Raw genomic sequence first — 21179 nt, forward strand, 5'->3', positions numbered from 1 at the left:
ATCACTCTCTTATCAATTTCGATAAAAATCTCAAGCTGGCTGCTCAACATGCTACCCAAACCCCCCGACAAATCAGATATAATAGAATTAATTCTGCAGATGGCGAACGGCTCTTATATGAAAAAATAAGATTTCGAAGAGAGTGGCAATTGCACAGATCCCCTCAACTCAAATCGAAGCTTAAAGATTGTATAAAAAGACTTAAAAAGCTCTTGGAATTTCGAAAAATGGAATCATTGAATAAATATTTAGAAAGCCTGGACGCAACCCCGCAATCGGATTACTCATTATGGCGAGCAACAAAAAATCTTAAAAGACCTGTCATATGTAAGCCCCCCTTGCGAAATTAAAGTGGTGGTTGGGCAAGAAATGATACTGAAAAAGGGAATCTGTTTGTTAACCATTTGAAAAAAGTATTTACACCGAACACATCAAACGAAGCAATTGAGTTGCCACCTGTTGTACCCTATTTTGGAGCAGCCGTACCCCTACGTTTTGAAATTCGAGAGATCGAAAAGGCTATTGTTGACTTAAATTCCAAGAAAGCGCCTGGTATTGACAAAATCAGTAACAAGATGCTTATGGAGCTACCTCGGATAGCAACAAAAATAATTCTTTCTATTTTTAATGCTATATTACGACTTGAATATTATCCTACAAAATGGAAGGTTTCACTGGTTACCATGATACCCAAGCCGGGAAAAGATCACACAAAAGTAGAATCATACAGACCCATCAGCCTATTGTCTAATATATCGAAGCTATTTGAGAAGATACTTATGAACAAGTTGTACCCGATGGTCCAACTTTTTAAGGTTAAAGAAGGAGACTTTTTAAGTACTGCACAACCCATTGAAGCTGGAGTTCCCCAAGGCAGTATCCTGGGACCCTTTTTATATTTGATATATTCGTCTGATATGCCAGCTAACAATCGCACTATTACATCAATATTTTCTGATGATACTGCTATTCAAGAAGCGTCTCGTTAATTACAAAATCACATATTTGAATTAGAAAAATGGTTAAAACAATGGAAAATTAAAGTCAACGAGCAAAAATGTACACATATAACATTTATATTGAATAGAGAATCATGCCCCCCAATTCATATCAATAACCAAACAATAATTCAACAACCGGAAGTGGATTACATCGGAATACATCTCGATCGTCGCCTTACATGGAAAAGTCATATAGATGCAAAGTTGACTCAAATGAAATTGAAATCAATTCAAATTAACTGGCTTATTGGTAGAAACTCTACGCTTAATTTAGATTGTAAACTACTACTTTAAACATGATCATAAAACCGATATGGTGTTATGGCATACAGCTATGGGGCACGGCCTCAGCGTCAAATGTAGAAAATATCCAAAGACGCCAAAACAAGTTTCTAAGAATGATCACAGATGTTAAAAGAAGTATTAGCCTGCGCTGAACAGTGTTGTGTCGGGATACCAACGCTTTTAGGAGTTTTACGCTCTTTACAGTTATTCATATGGTCAATTATGAAAAGATCCACACACAATTTTTAGTGTGGATATCAATATATCAATTTGATACATTGTGCTAGTCTCGATTGAAAATGATTGCGACTAACGGAGGGTTAAATAATATTCTTCCTCTGGGTAATGTTATTGGAGTAATAATATAATTTTAATTTAACTATTAATTTTGAAACGAATCCAAATAGCATTTCTCAAATATTTAAAATTTGGTAGGTTTTGGTTGTTTTAATCAGAAATTTGGTAGGAAAAATATTTTATGAGTGGCAACGCTGGTCGTGGTAGTCATTCTCGTGGAATTGTCCATTATGTACAAAAACCTCATGCAATTTGTTTTTGTTGACCAAAGTTTGTATGCATTTACGTTTTTAGTAGTATTCGCAACAAACACTAGTAAATTTTACAGATTTGGCCTCGAAACACGTGAAAAAAAATTTACAGCTGTGCTATAGACATCACATTGTAATAAGTACTCCTTGATATTGACACTTGTTTGTTCTGCTGAGCTTATTAAAATTCTGAAGAAGTGAAAATATTGTTATGTTTCTTGTATTAATAAATACTTTTTATTAAAAAAAAAATGGAAATGGATTTTGATGAAGTTGGATAAGATATTATATGTATATTATCAAGGTATTTGAAAGTTAATTTTATTTTTTTGTAGAACAAGCAAACAGGCAAAACCGTACGTTGTACCATTTCGTGTTATAAAATGGTTAGAAAATGAAAAAGACGGAAAAGGCGAAAGATGTATTCTGTGTAGAGTTCCCATAATTGGTGGTGTTGCCCATATAATAAGACACGTCTCACGGTATGCCCACGTTAAACACATGCCACGAAAACTACCCCGAAACAAGCTGAAGTAAAATGATCGGCGGCGGCGTATATTTTGGTCGCCGGTGGCGGCTTAAACAAGAATATAACGGCGGCGGCTTAAATGTCAAATTTTGTAAATAATGTATTTTTACGACAATATTTATTATTAAAGTCGGATTACCAATGTTAACAAAGTTTTCGGAATTAATTAAGATCGTCAAAACAGCTTGCGTTAAAATGTTGGCTGCTCTCTCTTAGTTTAGTAGTTAGAGGCATTTAAAGTCAATATATATAAAATTTCTCATATATTTATAAATGATCTGATCATTATGTGTATCATTAAATAGGGCTTCAAAATACCTTTTATATGATATATAATTTGGTACTGTTAATTAACATTGTGAAACAAAAATTCCTTTTTGAATTTATATTTTTTAGTACTTCAGAAATTTTTGATATACAGAAAAAGTGATTTTAATGAAGCGAATGTTCAATACACCCCAGAGTTGAAAGTCCATTCGCCCGGCCGAAGGACGGCAATACAGAAAATATGAGTATAAATAGATAAAAATTATGAAAATTTAAACTCTAACTGGGATCTTGATTTGTTCCAAATTTTCAATATTAGGTCATTTATTTATTTAAGTCAATGGATTAAATCCTTACAGACTTTTATGAAAGTATATACATATAAATAATTACAAAACATTTACAAAAATAATTAATCATTTAAAAAAAAGAATAATATTGTGTTTAATTACATCTGTTCTTAGGGAAAAATCAATGAGATGATAAAGATTATTAAATTCGCAGTATAATCTCCTTATTGCATCAGCTTGGGCGTAGTTAGTCCTAACGTTTTTGACATACAGTGGCTTGAAATGACGCGACAAGCGTTGAGGGACGTTAAACGTAACATTATTTACAAGGAATTCGGAGCAGACTACACCATTAATTATATTGATCAAAAATGTTACATTAAGCATAGTTCTCCTACTGTATAATGTAGGCAATTTTATTAATTTAAGTCTATTAATGTATGATGGAAGGTTTATTTCAGGATTCCAACGTAAACCACGTAAACAGAAGAGTAAGAATTGTTTTTGTACAAATTCTATTCGTTGTACATGAATATTATAATAAGGATCCCAGATAATAGACCCATATTCCAATATAGGTCTTACTAAAGAGATGTAAAGTTGTTTTGTGATGTAAGGGTCTCTAAATTCCTTAGCCCAACGTTTTATAAATGCAAGTACACCTCTGGCATTATTTATTTTCATAGTAATGTGCGAAACAAGGTTCAATTTATGGTCTAGTAAAATTCCGAGATCAAGAAAATTTTCAACAGATTCATGTTGATAATTGTCCAAAGTATAGTTGGCAGAAATATAATTACTTCTTGAAAAACGCATAAGTTTACATTTTTTTAAATTTAATTCCATTAAGTTTTGACTACACCAGGAAAAGAAATTGTTGAGATAGGATTGGAGATATAAATGATCCTCATATTGAGAGTAGCTCAAAAAGATTTTGAAATCATCCGCATACATTAGAATATTGCAAAAATTTAAAACATCCGGAAGGTCATTGATGAACACCAGAAGTAACCAAAATATTTTTGGAGTATTTGTTATTGAATTTAACACATTGAGTTCTATCCAAAAGATACGATTTTATCCAGTTAAGCTACGAGAAGTCAAACCCAAAAGGTCCAGCTTAATAAAAAGAAGATTGTGATTTACCTTATCGAAAGCTTTACTAAAATCGGTATATACGGCATCAGTTTGTTTTCCTTGGACAAAGCCTTGGTTTACATGTGTTGTGAAATGAAGGACATTCGTTGTAGTAGAACAACCTTTCCAAAATCCGTGTTGACATGATGACAGTATAGACGATGATTGATGGAACATGTAATCTGTAATAAAGTGCTCGAAAATCTTAGGAATTGCACTGAGTTTAGCAATGCCTCTATAATTGGAGATATCAGATTTAAATAAAGGAATAATGTAGGACGACCTCCAAATTTTAGGAAAATATCCATATTTTATGGATATGTTGAACAACATTATTAATGGTTTTACCAACGATTGAGCACAATAATGTAATATGCAGCTTGGAACACCATCTGGACCATAATTATACGAAATTTTTAGTTTATTTAAACTTTCCAATAAATCAACAGTGTCAATATTCGGAAACGATATAGCACGATTAGTGTATAATGAGTATGGGTAACTATCGGGGACATATTGAGCATCCGAATATGTACTAGCAAAAAAATCAGCGAACATATTACATATGTTAACGTCATCAGAAGATTCACAATTGTTGAGTTTCATTACAGAAGGATATCCATTTGTTTTTCGTTTAGAGTTGACAAAGTTGTAAAACGCTTTCGAGTTAAGCTTAAAATCATTCTTCATTTTATGTAAATATTTATTATATAGCAAATTGTTGAGAGTATTATATTCAGCACGAGAAACAGAGTATTTACCGTAATCAATGAGCGAGCCGGATTTCTTAAATTTTTTATAATACTTATTCTTTAAATTCTTTAGTTTAGTTAACTGTTTAGAATTTAAAGGAGGACCAGTGTGTTGGTAAGAACTGTGTTTTGGAGTGCATTCATCCATGTAGGAATATATTCTATTATAAAAAATGTCAGCCATGCCATCCAAAGTAGAATTGTTTAAGTAAGGGACATACAGTAAATCATTCCAATTGGTATTAGATATTAAAGCATTTAATTTAGCGTAATTTGTTTGTTGAAAATTATAAACTTTCTCGTGGTTTATCTGAATTGCGGATTTATGCGCAGGAGGCAATGTGAAAATAAATTCGAATGTAGGATGAAATCTATCTTCCGGTAAAGTAACAGGATCTGAGCGAGAAATTACGCAATTGCATATATCATTTACAAATAACAAATCTAATAATTTTCCAAATTCATTATAGACGTTATTAAGTTGATAAAGGCAGATATCGAATATATTATTTAAAAAATCATCGTCACATGTATTAGATTTTGTTGGAATTAAATTAGGAGCATCAGGTAATTTTGTCCATGAAATAGAGGGCAGATTACAAAAAAAGCATCATCTGGTTCAGCAAGATCAGCAATAATTTTTATGGCATTTACATGTTGTTGATAAACTAGTTCATTGGAATTAGGAGGTATGTATGAGCAGGTGAGGTCGATTTTTTTATGTTTTAGTTTTATCATTACACTAATGAATTCGGTATTTTCTGAAGGGCTGGACAAAATAGATTCAGAGGCAAAATGACATGAAACTGCAATTAAAACACCACCGCCATTACGCTTATTTCTATTATATCTATAGATCTGATATTTATTGCAGAGAAGTTCAGAATTGAATACATTGTCTTTCAGCCATGTTTCAGTAAAGACAATAACATCATAATTAAAATCGTAACTATTTATAAGAAGGTTTGACATTTTGGTGTTTAAGCCTCGAACATTCTGATAAATAATAGTTAATCGATCAGAAAGTTCACAACTCAGTTTTTTGAAATATCTTTTAATTGGTGAACAGGCGGAAGTACAGCAAAATTCATATTCACGAACCAAAGTATTTTCAGGCCAGAAATCAGAGTTGACTATTAGTTCATAAAGATCGTAGGGAACATTGAGTTTAAAAGATGTAATCCTCCTAGAGAATTTATATGTAGTGAAATCAGCTTCAAAATTTAATTTCGATTTTATATAAAAGTTTATTTCTTCAACGGTAGTATCGGATGCGAAACGGGATATAAAAATTGATTTACTAGGCGGAATAATTTTTAAGCTAATATGTGAAGTTTGATTTGCAGCATTTGAAGTACCAGAAACAAATTTAGCGTTATTTTCTGTATGTGAATATTCAGAATTAGGTATAGTTTTCGACATTGTAGCAATGTTACTGGAGTTACTCGTACTTGGTGTAATTGAATCAGAAACAACAACGTTGGAAACAGAAGCAGAAGCACCAGGACTTTGAGAAGCGTTTGCTTTATTTTTGGTTCTAGAGTATTTACGGCGTTTTGGAGAAGATTGAGGTGGAGAATTAAGACAATTTAATTGTTTAAATTCTTCATATAGATTTTCATAAGATGCTATCTCATAGGACAGTGCAGATAATTTATTTTGAATATTTAAAAATGTGGTTTTTGTGCTTTAAAAAAACCGATAAAATTCAACACCAATTTTTTGACATGCAGTGCAACACCAATGTAAACCTTTAGTTTTACAGACAGCTTCAGCAACCAAACCAGACAATCCACTACACTTAAAATGACACATGCCATGACAAAGCCAACAAACCACTATTCTCTCATCATCACATGATAAAGTACAGCTTTTGTTGAGACACTTATATTGATCTGCCATAGTAATTTCTTTAAGTGTATGTCGATAATACCGATTATTGTTAAAGAATACAACCTGAATAATGCAAGACTTGGCAGCACTGATAAAATTGACAGATTATATTCAGCTAATCAGATGTTTATTTACGAAGAAATGCAATTGCAGTTGTGTGTATTTTTAATGATGATTAAGAATGATTGTATATGTGTTTGTAAACAATAAAATTTACAATTTAATAATGAAAATTATGTATTTAGAGATTATTTAAGACACAAGTGTTACATTCAGCAGAATGCAATTTTATTACAGATCAATTTAATTAACTTTAAATATTTAATTGACAGTTTATAACAAAAATAAAAATTAAAATATCAGGACCGACTATAAAGTACGTGCGATTTTAAGAACGGTTAACTTTTTTTGTGATTATTCTAAAAATAATGTAAAATAAAAATTGTAATTGAAATAGATGCAATTATATCACAAAACTAAAGGCTCAAACAGTCCTATTTCTGCGGTTTTCGAAAGTCATTGAAAACTTATGTTTATTCATTCAAATTAAACACCTGAGAAAAGTGTTAGTAGGTAGTATTGGTTTCTTAAAATAAAATTATACAGATATAAATCAGATTTGTTCAGTAATATGACAATAGAAAACAAACAAAAGAAAATTTTGAAATTCGGCACAACTGATCCTCGTATACATCAGAATCAATGTACGGAATTTTTTGAATATTGGCCTGTAATTGGTCATAGCTCCCTTATAAGTACCTCCCATATAAGGACATATATGTATATATTTTAAATATTTCGATATCGAACTAAAATTGTATACAGATCAATAATTTGTAACCAAAAATCATACTACTGGATTTTGTGAATAATTGACCATAGTCCCCATATATGATCCACTTCCGAAAATCACTTAAATAGCCATAAATCTTTTACAAATATCAATATTAGGTTTAAATTCAACATAACTAATCCTCGCTATTATAACAAAAATTATTGTACTGAATCTTATGACGATCGGCTTACAATTGGTAATAGCTCCATATAAGAACAATTTCTCAAAATCACAACGTACATTTGAAATAAGTTGTATTCTGTTCAATGTTTTCTTTCTAACAATATAGAAAATGCTAATATCGAATAAAATAAACTAACTTAAATACGTATAATTCCATAAATAAAAACACTAAATATGGATATTTTACTTTTTACACAAATGTAGCAGAGTCGCACAGTGGGAGAAATGGCCAATCTGGTGGCGCTGTAATTATATCTTTATAATTACTGATCTGATCTATTACAAATGTTCAGTGAAATTATAGCCAAGGATATGCTCTTTCAAAAAAATTTTTTGGGACATGCCGCTTCAGTACAGTGTGCGCCATTAATGCTGTATCATTCATCATCGACAATTAATATATTTATAGTTGTATGTATGTTTATAATTTTGTATTACATTCGATTTTAAAACTTTTTTTTAAACAAAATTATATTTTAGGCATTATATATTATATTTATTTATTTTTTGGAATTTTACCCTACACTCAGCATGCACCAATAATAGTACTTAAAATCAGAAATTCATGCAAATTTATGAGAACTAAAATAAGAATAATGTGACTGCTAAATTCTACTATGATGATTTTTTTGTAATTATTCTTTTTTCATTTAAAATGTTTTTTTAATTTTTTTTATTGATTTATTGTGGTCTGTGCAAGAAATTGCTAATTTCGCATTGCTTTGTTAATATGTAACTTAAAAAATAGCTAATTTTAAGTATAGTATTTTTTTAAATAAAGCAGTTGTGTTTTATTTTTGTAATTTTATTTTTTTTACTGTTTTTTTTATTTTTCTAATTAAAAAAATTAAAGTAACAAATTCTTGATGTAAATTATGGAATATTTTTTAAATAATAAGATCCTACTTTATATTTGCTCATGTTCTAGAAGAAACTATTTGGAAAATTATTAACTCATACTCATTTAAAAGAAGTAGCTTGACCTCATCATCTATTTCAATATGTTTTTTGAGTACCTTGAGGTACTTTTAGATTTAGATGTAATGAAAGGGTCTGAAGAAACCAACAATGCATGTATTAAGTCCTCCATAGTGTGTAGTCTTCAGGTTTTTCGTGTGTGGTTACGCCTATAGCTACGAAAATCTTTATTTCTTGCCTCAAGTGCTTCTTCTGACATTATTCCTATTGGTAACGAAACATTTTTAATAATATCTGCGCCATGCAATAATATTTTATGAACGGATGGAGGCATGTAGAACCAGGGGTATTCACTTACAAATATATTTGCAGTTTCCAAAGCATATATGCGAAAAGCTTCTGTGTTTACTGTATACCCACAAGCCATTGCGCGCAAAATTATTCCAAATCTTTTAATTAATTCCATTTGTACGCCAGTTACTGTAGAGGCCAAAATCGGTTGCTTAAAAAATATTCTGGCTGTATTTCCCGTGTTTGTGTTCACCGTCATTGGAATGTCCACCAGGATGCCCATATGTTTTCTTAGTTCTAGTTGAATTTTTGTTTCTTGAACAATTTCTTTATTTTGTGCACGAACTTGCCAGGTTTTTATTGGTAGTCTGTACGCGATATAAATTATACACTCAAAGCAGCGAATCCACGCATGGAGTGTTGATAATCCATACTCGTACAAATGTTCTTGTGGTTGTCTCAACTGAATCATATTCAGATTGTTAAACTATTTTGGAGTTGCTCCACAAATTCCGCAAGTCTGTGATGATGACTCCGCTATGGCGTTGAAAACTTTTCCGTCAATCATTGTCAAATGGAATTCATGTTGTATTTTCAAATGATTTAATGTTGTAGGTAAAATTTGAGCAATTTGCCTCTTAACATTTTCAACCACAACCCGATCTAAGTCTGCTGACTCTTTTTCAAAAATTAGTTTAATAGGTCTGCAGAACCTAGTTGAAGAAGGTCGATTATTTTCCCATAGTATTGACGATCCATTTTTTATTAGCAAAGGTACAATACATACAGCAAATAAATGCTGATCAATAGTTCCAGTTTCGGGAACATTAAAGCATTGCCTGTAAGTAGAGTGACCACTGCTTCCATCACAACCCCATTTATAAATGGCTTTTATGCAATCGTTGTTATTGCATTCACTACGAGGTCCTCAAATGCTGCTGGAAAACCCTGTAATATACGTCCAACAGTATGGTTAATAAGAGACTGTAAATTTATTTCTGCTGAACGTTCAGTTACGCGTATGTCATTGGGGTAACACTCTTTTTTAGTTTTAGCTAAAACATCGTAGCTTGGATAAATGTTACAATTTCGCTCTTTGGCACCATATTGCATTAATTTATATGTATTTTTTGAGTAGTGTAATATTAACCGGATCGCCATGTAATATCTTTTATTAAATAAACAAAATTTTCTTTGTTTTAGGAACAGTCGCTTGCGCGACCGTCCCCTTTATTTTTAAAATGTTCTTTTTATTAAATATTTAATTAATTTTTATATATTATTGAGAGCAGCCGCTAATGCGACTGCTCACTTTAAATGTCTATTTATTATTGTTAATTATTACTTCTAAAATATTTCCTAAGCTAAACTTAAATTAAAGTTAAGTACCACACATCGTGTGTGTGGGAAATAGCTGAGCCAGCATAATACATGCTGCCAGCGAAGTGTAGTGTAGACGAATATTTTAAAGGTATCAAGTTGCATACAGAGGGTATGCAACTTAGGTTTGTCAAACACACTACAGTAGTCTCCATCTATATATAGGCCCAAAGCTTCCTCAGGTGTATATGGAATATGTGCTTTTGGCTTAGCATTTACAGTTTTATTCATTTTTGAAGCTATTGTAGGTTCTGAGCTCAATTTCGAAACAACTTGTGAAGCATTCCGTTTTCCAGATTTGAGAAGACTAATGCGCGTTGCTAACATTAACTCTTCTGTTGGCGTCTTATCAACAATAGAAGAAACCATTTTTATTTGAGTTTTAGTTAAGCACTCTGAAAAATTTGTATATTTACGACGATCACTGGCTGGTTCTGGAAAAATAAGATCTCCTTCTAACCATTCTTTATTTCGATCTGCGAATTTTGTCATGATTCTGTGACTAGTTGTCCACAGTTTATTAACAAAATTTCTTAATTGTTGACGAATTTGTTGACATTGCTCTTCGTTATATTTTGATGGATCAATAACATTAGAAAAAACATGATTTTCCACCGCCAAAAACTTTTTTGCTAGTACTGGCTCAGAGTGCCAAATTAAAAAAAGGGTGCGTTTAGACTCCGACATTGCATCTAAAAAACGTAAAAAGTTGCAGCTAATTTTTCACATGGACATAGAAAACAGAACATAGAAACAAATAAACCAAACATTGGAGCGGAATTCGTCGAATACTCCCAACTTTTATTCCGCAGAAGTTTAAGTTACATATAATAAAACACTATTTTTCACAGGTCATTTGTTTACCACATTTAAGAACAAAAACATATAAGCACAAATCACAAACATATTTTTTTATTTAATACATACCTAATAATTTCAATTTAAACATTAATTCGAAAAAATATATATAAAGTAATGATTTTGTTGTGTAAACAAACTTTAACTTTAAAAAAGCGCGAAAAGTATTAATGCACTTGCTAAAACATATGACAAGTTTGAAAGCTCACAGGTGGGCGAATATCGAGAGCAAAACAAAACAAAAATCCGTTGTTTTCTTAGCAGAATTCTAAAATTTAAAATTTCCTTAAAGCGCCACTAGATTGGTCATTTCTCCCACTGTGAGTCGGCTAGAAAATTAGAAATAATGCTCAGTGCATTTGTAGCTGAGCATAACATTGCATTTGCCACATTGGGCCACCACATGATAAAAAATGTTATATTCAGCAAATCGTAACAAATCTAACTGGGCCTGAAAATTCCACTTCGATTTCCAAATTTTGCATTATTTTTGCAAAATTCTTTAGTGATAGACGAAAGTACAGATTGCAGCATTTCTAAAAACTTAGCTATAGTTATTCGAACTTTTGATGGTCATTGCCGAGATAGCTTTTTAGGGATGGTGCAGCTAGAGGACTCTACTACAAATGGTATATATTGTTACGTTTTAACCTTTTTAACACGCTGGTTTATTTCCTTTAAATAAACCGGATACTTTTGATTGCAAATAAAAGCCGTTTAGTAGTTTGAAAATTGTAACAACTCTTTATTTCTTTAAAATGTACAACAACAGAATTAAATAGCCACTCAATGTTTTTTGTACACGTTTATAAATTCTCAGAATCACAGACACAATTTATAATGTACACGAATTTACTTGAAAAACACAACACACTTTAAGGCACTTAGATGATGTTTATTCGAAAAGCGTCTCTGATAAACCCACTAACGACTGCAACCTCTGCTACTATTTATAACACTGCCATCTGCACTCTAGATTTCTCTTTAACTGTGTAGAGGTTTCTAATACATACGCCATCTGTGGTGTACTTTCTACAATGTTCTTTAACTGAATATTCGAAATCGAATACAGCGTTGCCAACCACCCTATGTGGTCCTTTGCAGTGATTCCTTAATTTGGATGACAAACCCTTATTACGTTGTGAGCTATATCTGGTTTTCATTTGGTCATTTATCATTTTAATTCGGCTCCGAACGAGTTCATGCATTTCTTTTTCTGCTGAAGCACCCTCACCCATCTTGGGACCCGGCCTGATGATCTTTTCTCTGCGGGACAGACCTATCACTCCAACAGGAACCATTCTGTCGTTGCCCTGTTCAACGAGGGACTCCATTGTTACATGGCCACTTCTCACATCCGCTGGTTCTAACACCAACAAACCATTGTGTATACAATCCTCCACTTCCTCACGGGCCCATACCAAATCCTCTGACTGCGGTGGCAACCTTTTGTGCTCAACAAAAACTAACTTTCTTACTTGAGACTTGCTCTCATATCCGACGTCAAGAGGTATTTTAACATTTCGCCAATTCATGACTTTTTGTCCCATATCCAAAGTAATGCTGTGACTAATCATGAAGTCTGCACCAATGATTACTTCGTCCACAATATCGGCCACAACAAAGACATGATTTACGCTAATACCACCAATAGTTAGTTTCACATTAACTTTACCATGGACAGCGGCAGGCTCTCCAGTAGCGGTGCGTAGACTTACATTGCAAATTGGTTCCATCGATTCCTTTACTAAATCTGTTCTGATGATAGACTGCGACGCTCCCGTTTCCATAGTAAGGATGTGCTTCCGACCGTTGTTGTACCCACTAGCAGTAAGATTTTTATTTTCCTGCTGCAGTACTGATATGGAGATGGTAGGGCCATCAGGTGTGGGTGTCAGATCCTGTCCCTCAGTGCAAGCTCGCTTTAAAGGTGGCTCCTGTAATGCTTGATGATTCGCCATCTGGTTATTTCTTGATGCTGAAACATATCTGATTCGCTTTATTGGTGCTCTGCAGTTTCGCTGAACGTGATCCATTTTTCCACAGTTATAACATTTAACTTTGGCTTTAGTTTGTCTCTTACTTAAAGCCTTTAAAACTGCATCTATTATTTCACTGACTATATTTCTCTCATTTTCAGCTATAACCTCGATATTCCGTACCTTGCATATTTGCGACTTAGACATTAATTTTGCTGTTTCTTGTGCCAACGCGAATGAAACGGTTTCCGCAAATGTTGACTTCCGTGTGTCATAAACCGCATGTTTTACATCAGGGTCACGAAGCCCATTCACAAATGCCTGAATCTTGAAATGGTCCAATAACGGATGGTTTTCGTCTGGATATGTAAGCTGCATCAAACGTTCGATTTCTGCCGCAAAGTCTTGTAACGTCTCATTAGGTTTTTGTACTCTACCACACAATTCCATTCGGTATATTTCTTTCATGTGTTCTCCACCATACTTACGTTGTAGAGCATCCATTATGTCATCATAGCTATTTCTGTTACTTACTGGTATGCTTTCAAGAACTATTGTTGCGTTCCCTTTCAAGGCCAAAATCAATTCTATAGCTCTTTCTTCATTACTCCATACATTTCTCTTGGCAACTGTATCAAACTGGAACTTGAAAACATTAAATGGTGTGCTGCCATCAAAACTAGGAGCCTTTATTCTACTCGATGTTTCTGAAATAATTCGTACCGGTCCGTCTTGGCATTGAAGATTATTAATTTTCATTTCCAGATCGAGAAAATTATTATCAACTTTTTGGGATTGTTTTTCTAGGCCGCTCTCTAATTCGGACACCTTTTTGTCAACGACATCCACTCTGCTGTTAATAACCTCAGACATTTCCTGAATTTTTTTATCTGTAGCTCTAGAGGATTCTTGAAGTTTCGCTTCCATTTCAGCTAAGTGTTTGATAGTTTCTTTGACTTCAGCTTTAACCTCAGCACGAAGTTTCTCATTGTCGGCAAGAAGTTTCTTGTTGTTGACTCTAGAAGTTTCTTGAAATTTCATTTCCATTATTTTATTTTCTTCTTTAACTTCAGCAATAAGTTCAGTTTTAACCTCCGCAAGCTGTTTCGAATTTTCGTTCATTTTCTCCATCATGGCGGCAAACATTGTGTTTAAGTCCATGTTGCTCGTTGTTGAGCGGGTACATATCTCAGCTTCTTCTTTGTACTCAAATTCGTAAGTACCGATGTCAATATCACGCCGCTTGAATTCATCTATTAGCCTTTTTTGCAATTCTGCCTTGTTACCTGCTGTTGGTAGCTCCAACTTACTCAATTCTTTCTGAGTTGTTCAACTTTCAGTTCTTCAAACTTCATGCTTATTAATTTGCAATCCCACTTCTGACACCAATTGTTACGTTTTAACCTTTTTAAAACGCTGGTTTATTTCCTTTAAATAAACCGGATACTTTTGATTGCAAATAAAAGCCGTTTAGTAGTTTGAAAATTGTAACAACTCTTTATTTCTTTAAAATGTACAACAACAACAGAATTAAATAGCCACTCAATGTTTTTTATACACGTTTATAAATTCTCAGAATCACAGACACAATTTATAATGTACACGAATTTACTTGAAAAACACAACACACTTTAAGGCACTTAGATGATGTTTATTCGAAAAGCGTCTCTGATAAACTCACTAAAGACTGCAACCTCTGTTTCTATTTATAACACTGCCATCTGCACTCTAGATTTCTCTTTAACTGTCTAGAGGTTTCTAATACATACGCCATCTGTGGTGTACTTTCTACAATGTTCTTTAACTGAATATTCGAAATCGAATACAGCGTTGCCAACTTACGATCAAATCAACTGAAAGTTTTTATTTAATAATGCCCACAGATATGTTACAGTTTTACAGCACTGTAAAAAAAGAAAGCATTATGCTACTTTTAAATCAGCCGTTAAAATCGTTATATTTGAATTGAAGTACAATTTCGTAACAATATGAAAGCACCATTAAAGCGCTATGTGAAACAAATATTCCCATTCAAAATATGTTTGACATTACAACGGACAATTGCGCGGCCATGATGGGATCTCAAAATGGAGTTCAGATTAAATTTAAAAATTTAGTGCCTCAATTATTATCAAATGGGTGTATTTTTAACTGGATTGTCGAACAATGGGAGCCACTACAATACTATTTCACCTTAGAAAATTTTGAGGAGGATGTCAGAAACGAAAAATTATTCTCTCTTTCATCAGAATATAAAATTCCTTCTTTTGAATTGCATTTTTTTTATGAAATATGCACTTAAAACCATAAACATTGTAAATTTAGAAATGCATGTATTTTTACAAAAGCTAACTTTTTTTATTCCGACAAGTAGCACCTAATTTCATGAGAAAAAATGTTTTGTTCGTAGACCTTCACAAAAATAACATGCCCATTGAAGAATTTATTGCGGAACAGAAGTGGATTTATAAATTTCTACAAATAATATCAATATTGATAGTGTTACAGAAATTAAAGAAAATGCCAGACAATTTTATATCAAATTTTTCGATGTTTTGAGAACTAAAGTCAACTTTAATAACGAAGTATTAATGTGGTTCCATAAATTTACTCCTGAAAATGTTATTTCACCTCCTCCATTTTCGAAATAACGCTATATCTCGAAAATACGAGCTAACATAAAACAACTCTTGGCACCACTGAATTCAACGTACCCGAATTAGTTAAAGGGGATGGGTGTCCCTCTTGACAGAAAAAAATAGTGTCAATTTAAAAAAGGTACCGCAAAGGTCCAAAAATTAAATTTTTTTTTTGGAGGGTGGTACAAAAGTGAAATTCCAATTTAACATCCCTGGTCCATCGCGGAAAGCGCTTGGAAACCACAGCCCATATGTTGGCTGTTCGCCCAAACAATTTTCAAGCCCACATGTGGTCTTTTGACTCTGAAAGTGATTTATAGGAGATTTTGTTTCATGGAGTCCACATTTAAGATAAGTTCATAATACTCTTGGAAGCTATAACTGGTTTTCATGAAAAAAATTCATTTAGCTGCCTAATACAAAATTAAATCAAAACATAATAGCAGAGTTCACAGAATATTACAATTTTTGTAATAACTGCATACATAGCACAGTGGGGGAACTGAAAAAAGTGGAAATAAATCTGTAACTTCTAAACGAATAGCCCGATTTTAATAAAATTTCAAATGACTATAGAGGAGGTGTTGATAAGTTCAAGTTTTAAATTTGGGCTTATAACACCAAGGAGGCCGAGCCACAATGTCCCAATGGTATATGTCACCACTGGTATATACATTTTTTTTTCATTTATTTATTGTATCTTCATTACTTAATGAACTAACTAAACAAATCTTATTTCTAATAACTATTATTTAATTAGTCCAGCCAGTGCCGGACGAAAAATTGTTTATTCATTGTCGTTTAGATCTTTGTGTATATTCGCGTTTTTTATATAACATGGGGCAACTGTGATCATTCTTAAAAACTTGTTTTGGCACCATAGCTGTATGCCATAACACCAAATCATGTTTTATTATCATGTTATAAAGTAGAAGTTTACAATCTAAACTAAGCGTAGAGTTTCTGCCAATAATTTGAATTAATTTCAATTTCATTGTCAGTTTTACATCTATATGACTTTTCCATGTAAGGCGACGGTCGAGATATATTCCGAGGTATAGGATTGTATTAAAAACAAAAATGTTATTTTTCTACTACTTTGCTAGAGCTAAATTACAGCTCAGAGTTTGTAATGGAGTCAGGCAAACAGCTGATAACGCTTGTATTCTATATCATACACACCAAGGCAAATTCATACAAGGTGGTGTCAGTTCTACAAAAACAACGATTGGTCTTAACAAATGTCAAAAAACCAAAATGAAAAATTTAACAAATAAGTATTTAAATTTAATATAGCGTAGATAATTGAATAGTGAGGGCTTTACTTATTTATGTAAACAATAAATATTTTGTTAATAAGCTTAGAACATGTAGATATTTAAATATAAAAACAAGCTTTGAAAGTTGTTAGAACCAAAAAGCGAAAAAAAAATTATCAGCTGTTTGCCTGACTCCACCTTGTATAAATTCGCCTTGATACACACATTTAAAAGTGAATGAGTATTGTGCGCAACAAAAATAAAACGAATGTGAGTTTGCTATGTATATGATCGTATGCTACCATGCGCTGCACAGTGGGGCAGAATCGAATTTTTTGGAAATAAATCTGGCATTTCTAAACGGCTGGTCCGATCGGGATAAAATTTGAATTGGGTGTAGCCAAGGAGTATTCGAGTTTAAGTTATTAAAATGGGCCCTACAAATAATCCAGGGGCGGCGCTATGGGGGCTCAAAGTAGGGTACCTTCGACATGTAAAATTTTTAAACACGTGCCATTTTTTTGTTTCCCATCCGATTTCAAAGAATTTTATATTTTTGGAAAGCGCTCGGCTAGATCTTGAAAAACATGCTTGTGCTATTTATCTCTTATAATTTCCTTGTTATAGGCATTTCAAAATTGAAATTTTAAAATTTTGCCATACCTTGGTCCGCTTTTTTAAAAATATAGGGGGCACTTTTGGACCGAATGGACTCGAATTTTTTTTGTTAGTTAGACAACTAAATTACCAACAACATACAAACGATTTCAGAGCAATATCAATTACGAATCCAAAAATAACAATTTTTCAATTTAAAAATTCAAAAAATAGTATATTTTTGCTGTTTTTTGGACAAAAAGGTGACATAACTCTTTTTTATTAAAAAACAACTTTCTTTAAGAACATATAACAGTTTTATGTTTTTCTTTAAAGTTTCTTTACGGAGAACATTTTGGTATAAAAAACATGTCCTATTTTTCGAACATGTCGGCCCTACGCCTTTTGGAAATTGACCTATTTTTTATCAAAATTTCAACTTTGGGCCACATGTTCTAAAATCCCAAAGCTGGGATCAAAAAACGGAAAGCAGTTTTGGAAACCCTGATGTGTTCCCTATTTATCCCTAAAATATTTTCCCAGTCCCGAAGGAAATGTGGACCCTATAGACAAAATTGTAAAAAATACCATTTTTGTGATTTTCGCTCCAATTTTTAGGAATTGCGGGATTCCCTTTGACTTTTTGACAAGTTTTTCTACACCTTGTTATTTAGAATGAGAAACGATAAAAATTTCATTCAGTTTCGTTAATAAATAAAGATTTTATTACATATTCATTGAGTTTCTAAAACTAAAATTTATATCAAAATTTTAATAGGATTGCAAATATTAGGAACAATTTGATCCACATTTATTCCGAGCTATATTTTTTTGTTTAGATAAGTTAATTTTTGGTCTTACAAAAAAAATTTCAAGTCAATATTTCAATTAGATTCAAAAATATGCCACTTTAAAACTCCGTCCTTCAAAAATATTGCACTTTTTCATATAAAATTTTTTTATAAATTTTCTTAATATTTTATTCAACACAAATCATTGGTTCTGACTCAGTCACATTAACAAAATTTATACAAATTCTTTAGTATGAAAAAGTGCAATATTTTTGAAGGACGGAGTTTTAAAGTGGCATATTTTTGAATCTAATTGAGATATTGACTTGAAATTTTTTTCGAAAAAAATTCTTAATTTGTCTGGATGTTCCTCATCAAAACTGTAATCTTCACATTCTTCATCACTTTCTGAACTTGTACTGAGTATTTTTTCTAAATCAGTGATTTCAGGTCAGATACTGTCTCTCATTCTATACTCTGTTGTTTTGTTCTGTCGTTGGTTGTTATTGTTCCTCATTCACACTCATTCGTTTTGTAAATAAATCAGTGGTGTTCAAAAATAAAAATGAAGATGAATTGGTGAGATAGCTACCCAGCAAACATAATGTCAAACACTTAAAATAGTAACAAAATGAAGAAAGTTTAGATTTAGAATTTTTGTCAAATAAAACCAATTTATTAAATGAATATTATTTTAATATTTTTAAGTTTTGTGTTGTGTTGTCCACTTATACAAAAAACTGTGATATATTTTATAAATGATGAAAACTTGAAAAAAAGATTATATATAAGTAAATTTGTTGAATATGTAGATTATAATTATTGTTGTTATTGACCAGAATTTCCCTTTTGTATATTTATAATGTTGCCAGATTAAAATAAAATTCAATCCCTGAAGAAGTTGGAAATAATACCAACGAAACGTCGGATTATATTGAAAATGATATAAATAATCTTTTATTTACATCAAATCACTGACCTTGAAAGCCTGTATATAGGAAACTATATAACTATCTATGAAAATTAAAGAAAAGGTCGATTAACAATTATACATATAGAATATAATTTAAATTTTAAGGAAATGAAAGAATATACATTATACGGCCGAAATACTTTCAAATTTTTTATTTATTTTTAACTTTGTTTTTTTTGTGTTCAATTGTAATTGAAACGCGTGTGTTTGCTATGCTTTAGCCAAAAACCAACCAACAACAATGCTTATTGAATTTCTGAAAAAATGAGACATTTATTATGCTCATTAAAAGAGCGTAACAAATGTGTTTAAATTTTTTAAACAATTGTTGTATGGGATGAACATCACTGAAATAAATACCCAACGATCTGAAGTAACTGTTTTGCTGGTGTAGCATAAACCATATGTCAACTATACCGACAGAATATTGAAATGCAAAATAATTAATATCATATTACAGAAACGACAAAACAGTAAACACTTTGTGTGTTGTACTAATCGTTACCTAATTTTTATGTGATTCTTGCGTTCAATGTTCTGTCCAACTGCTACATTCTCCACTTTAGGTTAAAATGCAATGTAAGCATTAATTTAGTATATAATCAATAAAATTTTAATAAATGCACACACTTTGCATTACCAACTCTGAGCTGTAATTTAGCTCGAGCAAAGTGGTATAAAAATAAAACAACTTTTGATTTTCTTCTCTTATATGGCGATCCTGCCAGTCTTTTGGAGTGCTAGAAAATAAAAAAAGCACCCAAAAGCATATTGGCATATTTTTGATCCTGCCTGTCCTTCGGAGTGCTTAATTTTAGAGCACCCAATGAAAAATGTTGTTTACAAATTGTAATATTTTATTTACACCAGTCTTTTGGAGTGCTTAACAAAAAAAAAAAAGAGCACCCAAAAGTAATCTTGTGGTTCCTGGCGGACAGCCAAGTCTCCGCCAGAGGTTCTGTACGGCCAAAGTACAGAATGAGATCGCCTGGCCCAAAGGCGATCACTATAGAAGAAGACAGAAGAAGTCCTAAACCAAAGGAAGATCCTGCCATGTGGTTAAAAATCGACCGGATCGATATCCTTCTAAAAGCCTCATCAAAATAAAATGTATATAAAAAGAAATATAGAAAAAAAATATGTATATAATAAATTTAAAAAAAAAAACTACTGTGCATCCATTTGCACGTATAGGGTCAGTAGGCGTTAACCGCCATTTGACAAAAATTTAACCATTAAAATATAGAAAAAAATAAAATGTAAACTATAATATATAATAAATAATTTTTAAGAAATAGAAATTTATTACATAGTTCTAATTAAGTAAAAAAAAATTTAAGGTCCTTTGAAAAAGATTAGAAAGGATAAAAAAATGCATATTTGCACAGAAATAGTAAATCTTACAAGATCATTAGAAAATGCATACATATCTGACGGTTTGTCATGCGAATTGGCAAGTAAATATTCTACACAGGTTGCCGTAAAGGCACTTGCTAAAAACTGCACCATTGATAAAGTTAAACTTATCATGGAAGCAGGACAGTTTAACAGCATGAATGAAGCTGTCAGTAAGTTTGTAAACAGCTGTACCGAGGCAACAGGTCAGCAGAATGCCATACTATACTATGGCCAAAGACAGAATAATTATGATAGGAGAAGAAACTATAACAGAAATAACAATAACTTTTATGCCAACAATGACTTTAAAAATCCGAATAGAAACGGAAATAATACTAATAACAGCAACAGAAATAGATGGCGACGTGGTAACAAC

General features: G+C 32.1%; 1 protein-coding gene across 1 annotated transcript in view; it reads left to right on the forward strand.

Moving 5' to 3' along the window:
- Nucleotides 1-21179, forward strand: part of Nca (neurocalcin homolog) — a 705950-nt gene that overhangs the window by 542083 nt on the left and 142688 nt on the right. The gene's annotated exons all lie outside the window — the stretch shown is intronic.

The sequence above is a fragment of the Calliphora vicina genome, chromosome 3 (genome assembly GCF_958450345.1).
Source record: "Calliphora vicina chromosome 3, idCalVici1.1, whole genome shotgun sequence".
In the NCBI taxonomy this organism is placed as follows: domain Eukaryota; kingdom Metazoa; phylum Arthropoda; class Insecta; order Diptera; family Calliphoridae; genus Calliphora; species Calliphora vicina.